We start from the raw sequence: 10,997 nt of genomic DNA, 5'->3' as shown, positions 1-10,997 counted from the left end.
CATCCCATTCACTGAGCCTTCCCCCTTCTCCCACTACGAGTTCCAGCTTAGTCAATGGGTTATCATGCACCATCTTAGACCAGGGGTTTATCAAACAGATGTCGTTTTGTCATGAGTGGATTGCAGCTACAGGAATTATGCCATTCTATGGAAAGATGATTAAGAAGGAGACGACGAAGGAGGACATGCTAGATTACATTTAAGGAGACGAGGAGAAAAGATAACCAATAGATAAGAAGACCAAGGAACCTTGGGGTATGATACAAGATCAGAGATGAGGACCGCATGAAAACTCCATTTGGTTCACAACCTTTTAGAGGGTAGGTACGAAGAACAAGGCACATATTTCATGAATTTGAAATTCACCTCTTAGTGTATTATGAAGGACAACTTATCAATGTCATATCATTATGTCTTCAATGATATGTATGGTTGGAAACACTGAAATTCATTCCATGTATTTTCTCTAAGTGTTTTACTCCCTTTCGTAAGATAGGCAAGATGTCATTTTTTCACATGCTGATTATCATACTTTATGCAAAATCTGATTATGGTGGTTTCAAGGGACGATATTTGTGTTTATGACTTTTCCTAACCATATAAGCACATGTCGCACTAATTCATAGTTTTCTTTTCATTGTCACACAAGTGTTGTCATGATCGTCGTGAAGCATATCTTAGATGTCACACGTGTCGTAATTGGTCATGGAGTGGTCACACATAGCTATTTGTATTGTTTATATGTCATGGGTGATCTATTTTATTGATTCTTCAAGTATTCCAAGTGTTATCTTTGTTGAAGCCTTATCACTTCACACATCAGTCCCACGGGTCAAACACTTAGTCATTTCCAAAGAGGTTTCCCGACCCTTCAACTTGACTTCACCCAGCGTGTCTGGACTGTGCACTGTGCAGACATAGTACTCTAGTAGTGACTTTGGCCCTTGAATCTGTACAGTGAGCAGTTCCTGCCTCCCAGGGTTACTGCACTGTGAAATTCCTCAGCCTAAGACCCAGCCTTCACCTCCAGAATTGTGCAATCTTCTTAGACAACTTGGCCTAAATGTACATTTCACTAGCACAAGCATCAAGCTACCTTCATGTGCTCTTGAACTTCATAATCCCACAGAAGACTAGCCTCCTTGCATGTCCATAATTGCACAGAAGCTTCTCCCAAGGGTCATTCCCCTCAGCCTAACCCAATGTCTATGAAAATTGTGCAAAGATTGTCACTCATCCCATCTTGAACTGTGCATTACGCAGTTCCAGGCCTCAAGCCTCATCCTTGGCTACTAGGACTACACAATGCACAATCACTGAGCCTCCCTTCCATACTTGTAACTCAGTCTGGCATTATCCCTAGACCAGAATGCACCAACTTAGGCAAGGAGGTTTTTGGGTTGATGTCATCTCATCATGAGTGAATTGAAGATACAAGAACCTGGCGGGATGATGAAGGAGAAACACATGCAAAAGAAATTCTTGTAGTTGAGCATGAAATCTAATCTATCAAGGCAAAGCAAAGGGACACCAACTCGCAACCACAACCCAAGACTTGATATCATTGATAATTCTTGCCACCAAGCCATGAGGAGGTGGAAGACAAGCGTATTCTTAATCAGACATCATTCATAGCAGAAATAGTGGCTTAACATTGCCATATCACTCAAGTAGTTCATAGTAGCAGTGCCATGTCATGTCTTGTCACGAGTTGTCATATGCCTCATTATCATTACAAATCGTGTATATCGTATTCATTGTAAAGTGGAAGTCCAAATGACACCTATGTAATATGGAGAGTCATGTAAGTTGAAAATTCATAGGAAGTCAAATAGTCACGAGGGTAGTCAAGAGTCATAAGGAGGGGAAGCATCGCCCCTTGGTTATATCTACTCCCTCATTGTATGAGCAAAGAGCTTTTTCACCTTGGCTCCTCCTGCAAGGCATTAGAGAGAGATCAATTAGTTCTTTGAGGAGAAAGGAGTGGCTCCAATGTCCCACTATTGGGGCTACTAATGTACATTGAAACACGTGTCTTGGAACTTTCACTTAATAACATAAGCCTTTAATGCCAACATGTTCTTCATGCTTGGACTATTAATGTTTGTAAGACTATTTTTTGGACATTTGTATTTCATGTTTTCTTTCACATGTACTAAGATAGTTGAACTATTTCAATTATTTTAGTTCTTATCTTCTTTATAATGTGTTGTATGGTTGTTATTGTTATCCCATCCTTGTGGACTATTCCGCGAGATATTATAGAGATCTTTCCATGATTTTTGATTGTAAATACTATCACATCCACTGTGGACTATTCCACTGGATGTTAAGTAGATCCTTCTTGTTCATGTGTGTCTCTTGCTAGGTGGTACTATGACATCTCACATAGAGGCTCATTTTTCTCCCCCCTTTGCAATAGAATAACCTTGACACAGTAACAACTGCACACTCACCAGGCACACCTCCCTTTATTTTCGAAGACACCATTCCATCCCTCTCCTGTGTTGATAGTTAGAGCCAAGGCATATCTTTGATATATATGGAAACCGGGTTAATATTCTAGATGGTGATCCTACACCAAATGGTGTGAGATCTAATTGGGACTTCACAATAGGGAGACCCCCTTGGTTGACATATTTATAGCACCATCAACAAAATGGTGCTAGAGGGAGGGGAAGATGAAAAGTTGAACCCATTGAATCTAGTTTTAACCTCTTACCTAAAATGCATCATTCCAAAATCTTTCTCCCAAGGTGTTTTTCTAATTTTTCCCTTGATCAATTTTCAATCCCCAATGAGCCTCTCTATCATTTGTCCCAGTTAATGTTTCATGGTAACGACAAAACATCCATAACCAAGCACATTTATGTTTTTCTTAAATTTTGTGAATCTTACATCTTTGGGGTCATACCTAGTTTAATCATCAGGTCCTCCAATGATTTAATCCCAGTGTACTTAGCTAAAGATGAAATTTTTTCAAGTTTTAGTTGTGACTGCATGTTGTTGAGTGAGGCCTGAAACTTGGAAGTTGTCATGGTAGTGTTGGTCAAGGTAGAGTACAACATTTATGTAATCTGTTTATGCAAGTCTATTTGGTAAATGGGGTGTATCTGCTCAGTATCAAATAAGAATATTGATTTCTTATAATCAGCTGGAGTCTTGGGAAATGGAATCTGTGCTTGGAGGAAATTACTTTTCATTTTCCCCTTCTTTGTATCGAAGGCTGAAAGAAGAATGTGTTTTGAAGAAGATGTTTTTTTCTAGAATTGAGTGTATTTGGAGGCCTTGAGCTGTTGATTCTTCTTCTTAATATCCCTATATTTTGGAAATATATTTGGTTCATCCTAGTCCTAAACCAATTCTAATGTCTGAGTTGTATCTGGGGGATCTTGGGAAGTTGAGGAGGCTAGAGATCCTGTGAAGATGTCTTCTCCTCGGATAGAATCATGATGGCCTATCAGAACTATAATAGCCTGCCCCTCATCCTCGTACTGAAAAACTTGATGAGAACTAGTCTCGTGCTTCTTCTTGTAAATCTTTGACTCCAATCTTTGTCACTGAAGGGGAAGCCTCCTCCCTTGGTCTCTTGTCTTTTTTCTCTTGAGGTACTAGATTCTATGAGGTTGTTGTAGATATGACATGTTCTTCTACCTCTTGTAGTGTGTTTTCCTCCCATTGATTTTGATTCATGAACTTCTCTATTTCTGGTCTTGGAGTATGAGTGTAGGGAGTGGTTTTTTGTTCCACTCTCACCTTGGATATGATTCTGAAAGGGTCATATCACTAGGTAAAACTCAATTTGAAGTTCATTTGTTTGAGGAGTAAATCTTCCTCTTCTCCTGCTACCCTGGTGTTACAAATAAATGGTCCTGCCTGTGCTTTTATATTGAACTGAGATTTCTTCTTTGTTGCAACAAAATGTAAGTCATCCATATGTATCATCTGCATGATATATTCCAATGAGAAGATTCTCATGGGAACAAACTTAGGAAGTTTGTAGGGTGACAACTCACACCCATAAATTCTAATTTCTGTGTAATTTTGTTATAAATACTAATCCTTTGTTTTGGTATGCTCACTGAGATGTATAATTCTTTGAATTTATGGTCCTATCCTAGGCTCTACATCATTGTTTAGTAAGTTTGCAGTTGTATGGAGGAACTGATCAACATAATATGATAACTTGTACTCGGTGGAATTCTTCCTCGCCAAGGAGGTGCAAAGGATTACAGACTGTGGATTACTCTGATCATCTAACTTCTGCAAAGGAAATGAAAATATGTATGCTTGATGATAAAGAAATAAATACACCAATACTGAAGAATGCTTAAAAGTCCCCTCAGTAGAGAACTTGAGGACCTGGTCATGGATTGACTCTGTAATGAACTCACTGTAATTGAAAACAGGGGTTTCTCACCAGTTGTAAAGACTGATAGGAAACCAATAATGGCCTCATCAACCCACTAATCAGATTTATAGCCAAGTATGCATGAAATGATGGCAATTACCTATTTAGTCATCTTAGGGAACATAGAGGATGAGTAGGGGGATTTTTCTTAGGTAATTGGGCATCCTCTAGGAGAAAAATCTCAAAAAATTTGGCTCTCTGTGGGAAGGTCAAGTTTTTGTAGAATTCCATGAGGGAATATACTAAAATTGGATTCAGGGAGTCATAATTTGGCAATTGTAGCATCTGAGAGATATATTATGCAATCATGGTGAAAAGGATGTCACCATTCTAGGCCACAATTTCTCTTTGGTTGGGGATGTAGCAAAATTGGCACCAAGACACGAATTCTGAGAAGTGATAGGTCTGAGGGAAAATGAATTGGGGCAAGGAAGACTCCCACAAGCCTAATTCATCATTGAGGTAAAGGTACTTCTGCCTCAACCAGCTATGAAGCTCATAGAGGTCAAAATCACAATTAGTTTCAGCAAACTTGTATTGTTGGTCCACTCATAGTAGGTGACCTAGGTTTATAGTAGGGAGCAGCATAGGGTTGTCATCAGAGGATTTATATTTTTTAGGTTCCATTATCAAAGAGGAGAGAGAAGGGAGGAAAAACAGGTGAAATTGATGTCCGGATACAAATTGCACGCTAGGTAATTGGTCGCAGTAGCTCATTATGTTGGTCATTGACAAAATGCTAAAGCAAATTGGTTCTAGTTGGATGTTACTACAATTTCGCGATTACCTGCTTATCATAAAACAGAGAAAGGAGGGGCATAACAAGTTTATGGTAGATTATAAAGAAAAATCAAAATTACCATTATGGATTTACCATTACAACGGAGCAGGTCCATTGTCGTGGTAAACAGGCAAGTCATTAATTGGGCAACGGTTTGCTGACGTGGTGGGGGGAGTACCAAGTGGAAATATCCTATTGGGGAAAGGAGTAATGACAAGAATGTGCTTTGGCAGAAGGGTAGCAGGGTCTGTAAGCATGAAGTGGCGGACAGGCAGTGGAGGAGTATGACAGACATGGGAGCGAATGGGGGGATGAGGGAGTCCACATGGCGAGAGGTAAGTGGCGCAGAAGTGGGCATGGGGTCCATGGTCAACTCAAGCAGGAAACGCGGGATGGTGGTTTTCATAGGGGGGTAGGAGTGGTAAGCAGGAAAAAGTTTGGGGGTGCGAAATAGCCTAAAGTTGCCACGTCGTAAAAATATACCACCTTTTCAGAACCCCCCTGCTGGTTAAACCTTGGAGGGGCTCAGGTGGGGGGAAGAAGACGATCCCCCGTCGTTGATCCAGGTGGGGTGGATCAGAACCTTTGCACCTGTCGCAAGCTATTCTTCCATACAGACGATTCTTGCTCTCTCAGCGCAGATGGGGTGGCACATTCATCAGATGGATGTGAAGACTGTGTTCCTCAACGGATTTATTGAGGAGAAGGTGTACATAAAGCAGCCTGAACGTTTCGAGATCTTCAGCAGCGAGTCACATGTGTACAGGCTCAAGAAAGCACTGTATGGGTTGAAACAAGCACCACGTGCTTGGTACACACGGATATACAATTATTTCACCGGACTTGGATTCTCCAAGAGTGAGGCGGATCCTAACCTATACCAGATTGTGGTGAAGGGTAAGTTGCTTATAATTGTACTTTATGTAGATGATTTGATTCTAACAGGTGATGAGCTGTTGATACTTTCATGCAAGGATGATCTTGCTAAGGAGTTTGAGATGAAGGACTTGGGCCTCCTTCATTATTTCCTGGGATTGGAAATTTGGCAGCGCAGTGATGGACTATTTGTTTCTCAACGTAAGTATGCTCGGGAGATACTGGAGAAGTTCAACATGCATGGCTACAAGCCTATTGATACTCCTCTTCCTAGAGGTTGGAGGAAGGAGGATGCTACTTCAGCAGAAGTAGTGGATGCCACTGTTTATCGACAGTTGGTGGGGTCGCTTATGTATCTGGTCAATACACGACCCGATATATGCTATGCTGTTAACCAGCTTTCACAAGCTATGGTTAAGCCAACCAAGCTCTTCTGGAAGGCAGGTAAGCATGTATTGTGTTATCTCAGAGGCACATCGGGATATGGATTGTGGTACAGAAAGGAGGATGAGGTGAAGCTATGTGGCTTCATGGATGCAGATTGGGCAGGGAGCCCAACGGACAGAAAGAGCACATCTGGAGGGGTCTTTAGTATCGGTTCGACAGCATTTTCTTGATACAGAAGGAAGCAGAGATCCGTGGCACTCAGTTCAGCAGAGGCCGAGTATATGGCAGCAAGTTTGGCTGCATGCAAGGCTATATGGATGTGGAAGATCCTGGTCGGGTTGTTCGGTTCATACTTGGAGCCTACAGTGATTTATTGTGATAACCAGAGTTGCATTAAACTCTCGGCTAATCCAGTATTTCATGATAGATCTAAGCACATTGACATCAGGTACCATCATATCAGAGATTTTGTGCAGTAGAGAATCATGTTACTTTCATACATTCCAACGGAGGATCAGGATGCTGATATATTGACGAAGGCACTCACCAGGAGCAAATTCAAATACCACTGAGGCAAGATAGGGGTTGCTGATAATCCATATCTTGTTGAGAGGGAGTGTTGAGAATGCAACAAGATGATGGAGCTTAGTGAAAAGAAGTTGCCTTCACTAAGTGGGCCTGCAGGCTATTTTTGGCGCAAAATCTATTTTTAGACTATGTCTATTTTTAGACATATGGATCATGGTCTATGAGTTGCAGGATGCTATTTGTGGATGATTGGTCATGTTGGTAAAAATATATCGACTTCTATTTTTAGACATATGGGCGGTTTCTATTTTTAGACTACCAGGCTAAAAATAGAACAGTCGAATATTATTAGCTCATAATAATATTTGGACTATAAACATTATCTTATCCTCTTGGAGCACTTCAGTTTGAGCTATAGATGTGGCACATGTAGCTGTCAGAAGGAAATATGCTTTTCTTGTGAGTCAGTTGAGCTATTGCATGCAGGACTTCAATTAGAACTCATGTGGTTGAGTTTGGTGGAGTTGATTGTGGAGTTGATGGAGTTGTGTTCAGTTTGACTTGGTTAAACTAGTTGTATTTAGTCTAACTGCAGAATACACTAGTGATGAGTGATGTGAATTAATTTTTAATTAATTCACTAATTATTAACTCATAAAGCAACTAAAGAATACATCAGTTAACTCAGTGCATGGACAGTTCAGTGGAGATAGGTGTTAGAGGTTGAGATTGCTATCAGTTGTGACTATAGTTGTGCATGAGATCTTGCACAATCAATCGGATTGAGTAATGCCAATGAGGATTGCGCGGTTTAGCCAAGGAAATACGAGTTTTCTTCAGCCATTCATCATTATTCTCTTGCAGGATTGCGCAGTGGAGGCAGGCAGACAGTGGAGGAGATTTGAGGCATCAGATCTGAGCTAGTTTGTGTGTAACAGGTGGAGATAGTACTGAGTACTTGTGAGGAGTATTGTACTATGTATTGTTACATGTTCTCAATCATTATAATATACATATAGTGTGGGGTTTTCAGCTGTATGCTTTCCCCGGGTTACATACTGTTTTAATGTGTGCATGTGATTGATGTTTCATTGTTTTTAATACTGCAAAATTGATGATCAACGTAGAGGAGGTTATGTTTTATGCATGTATTCCGCAATAGTGTATAATCGTGATAATCTCTGTGAATAAGTGTCATATTATTCAAAATTTCTACAAAATCCAACTAATTAGGAGCAAGAGAGAACTTTTAGGAATTAATTAGAGTAGATATGGACCATTAAGCTGATAAGGAGACTTTTCTGTTTTAAAACAGAGAAAAAGCTATAGTGGATAAAGTCTACCACATATGCATGCATGTAGCGAGCTTTAGGCTTTTGTTAAAGGATGAGATCAGGTCCTTCATAGTAATCCAATCCCAGTTTCCATAAAAACATATGTAAGCCTACAGGCAGAGGAGGAGGCCACAAATGTTGAGAATCAGGCCTATGTGAGAGACCGAGAGTCTCAGTTGTAATCAATTATTTTTATGTTTTTATACAGAGGAGGAACTCGATTCTGAGTGTGCATATGTGTGAATTAAGTGTTTATGATTGATTACTGTGTCAACTCGTAGATTTTGTAACAGTGGTTACAGGCAGAGTTTAGAGGATGCGTAGAGGAAGAAGAATGATTCAGAGGAATCTTTAATGGGTCATTGAATCCAATTAAGTTAGCAAAATCAAGCTCTGGAGAGGTAGCGGAGTGAGGATTCACTAAGGAGTGAAGCTCAGAGAATTTGAGCAATAGAGACGGAAGAATAAACCCTTTGAAGAAACCGGAAGGAAAAGAACCGAACCATGGAGAAATGCTGAAGAAATCAGCGTAAAAACCAAGTAAAAGGGACGAGTGGAGAAGTGAAGAGTGACACTCAGCAACCGTTAGATCTCATAAATCAATGACCGAGATTTGATCACATCGGCGGGAGGCTCCTTTTTTTTTAAGTTATCGGAATCGGCCTTATAACAATGCAATCACGATCTTGCGATTAATCGTCAACCGTCAGATCAAGAGCCAGGATTGACGGTTGTGATTAAATCGTTGATTGCAAATCGGAGAATCCAATTGACCGTGGGCAGTGGAATGCCGAACACCGATAGCGATAAAGCCAATCGGCAATCAGAGACCGGGCCAAGCAGAGTTCGGCCTATCGGAGAAATGGCGACTAAAGAGTGGACCCGACAGGGTTATAGTGGCAATTGTATACCATTTGAAGTCTGATATATGTAATTGGAGCTGTTTTCTTGTGTAAACACATGTTGCGTAAAGTTAGATGTTAACGCTCCGATAGTCACTTATCAGAAAAGGAGGGGATATGAGCATATATGTGTGACCATTGAATAAGCCGACAGTCGATTGTGATTGAGGTATAGCCTCGGGAAACCTGACGAGACTGTACGGAAAGTGGATAAAAGGGTATGTTGCACAGTTTTCCTTTGTAAACGGGTTTAGTAGGAAATAGCGCCGATAAAGCATTTCATGCGATTAAACATATGTAACCAATGCATAAAAGACCAAGATTATGTATATGTGGCAAATGAAGGATTTTAAAGGTTAAGAAGGGTTTTTAAGTCCCAATAAGAGAGATTTAATGGAAGGCTTTGTTAAAGTCTTATGTGAAGGTTATAAGAGCAGATATAATCCCGATAGAGATTTAAGGCAGGGTAATTGAGTTCCTATGTACAGGAATTGTTGATGAATGGGTCGTGACCATTTATGGTCTGTAGGTTTGACTCCATTGTAGAGTCAAATGACCTGGGACAATTGTAGATGCATTATTATTGAAGAATGCATACTGTGGGTATGTGCGGGTGGTTACCCTGGAATCAGTTTGACTAATTGTGGTTATATGCTGGGACCTTGCACCATTAGTGGTATCAGAGTATATTTTTAATCTGTAAGAGAAATTTTGAAGTTCTTGGAAGGCTGTAGCAGTCCCAACAGAGGTTTGGAATAGCAAGAACAAAAGATTCCTTGAAGGAAGGAGGAATCTAGATTTCTTAATGAAATTTCTGAAGGAAAGAGGACTTGGAAACCAACCATAGGACAATCCATTCAAATTGCAGAAGAATGGGTGAAACAATATCATGTTGAGATCTTGAAGGTATGTTCTGTTTTAAATTAAGAATGTGTGTTTTTATACTAATGCATAGGTGACAGCAAGAGAAGCTGTGAGAGAAGAACCAAGTGAATTCTTGAGGACAGAGTAAGGAGAATACTCTAATAGAAAAGTGGCAGTGAACCTGAAGAATCCAATAAGAAATTGGACAGAGAGGACAGCTGAAGTGTTCTCAAGAGAGAGTGAGATATTGCAGAAGCCTAGAAGGAACAAAGGTGTTGCTCAAGAAGGGGAGGTTCCAGACAGAGGACTCGTGCTTACGAGAATACTGAGTGAGGAGAGCTTAGTGAGCTAAGATTGCAGCCAGGAGGACTAGCTGTTGCAGAGGCTTGTTGCAAAGGAGCTCATGAAGAAAGAAGAGAAGAAGATGACTACTGATAGTCATAGCAGAGGTTCAGAGAGAAGCCACAATAGAGGATATAAGAAAGAGGATGCCAAATCAAATGGAAAGAAGATGAGTCAAGAAGAAATTGACAAAGAGGTTGCTAAATTAAAAGAACAACTCAATGCATTAAGGAGAATGCTTGAGGAAGAAGCCAGTAGAATGGCATGAGATGTAGAGAAGGCTACAACAAAAGAAAGTGAAGTGGTTGAAGGGAAAACTCAAGGAAGTTGAATTAGAAATGGAAGAATCCATTTGTGAACCAGAACAAGGAGAATTTCTGGGAGATAGTGAAGATGAAGACTTGAAGACTGAAACTTCAAGTAAGGCCGAAGGGTCACATGTTTTTAAATCTGACAATTCGTGTATGTTTACAGGTGAAGGACAGTTGGCTGATATTGTCATGAAGAAGGAAAAAGACCATCAAAACCAAAATTATGTTCTGAAAGAAGATGAGGTAGATAGATCTCATATA

This window comes from Pinus tabuliformis, chromosome 9, assembly GCF_031772625.1.
Source record: "Pinus tabuliformis cultivar Carrire ecotype Pingquan chromosome 9, CPIR1, whole genome shotgun sequence".
NCBI lineage: Eukaryota > Viridiplantae > Streptophyta > Pinopsida > Pinales > Pinaceae > Pinus > Pinus tabuliformis.
The sequence above is the reverse complement of the archived record's forward strand: the minus strand, read 5'-3'. Positions refer to the sequence as shown.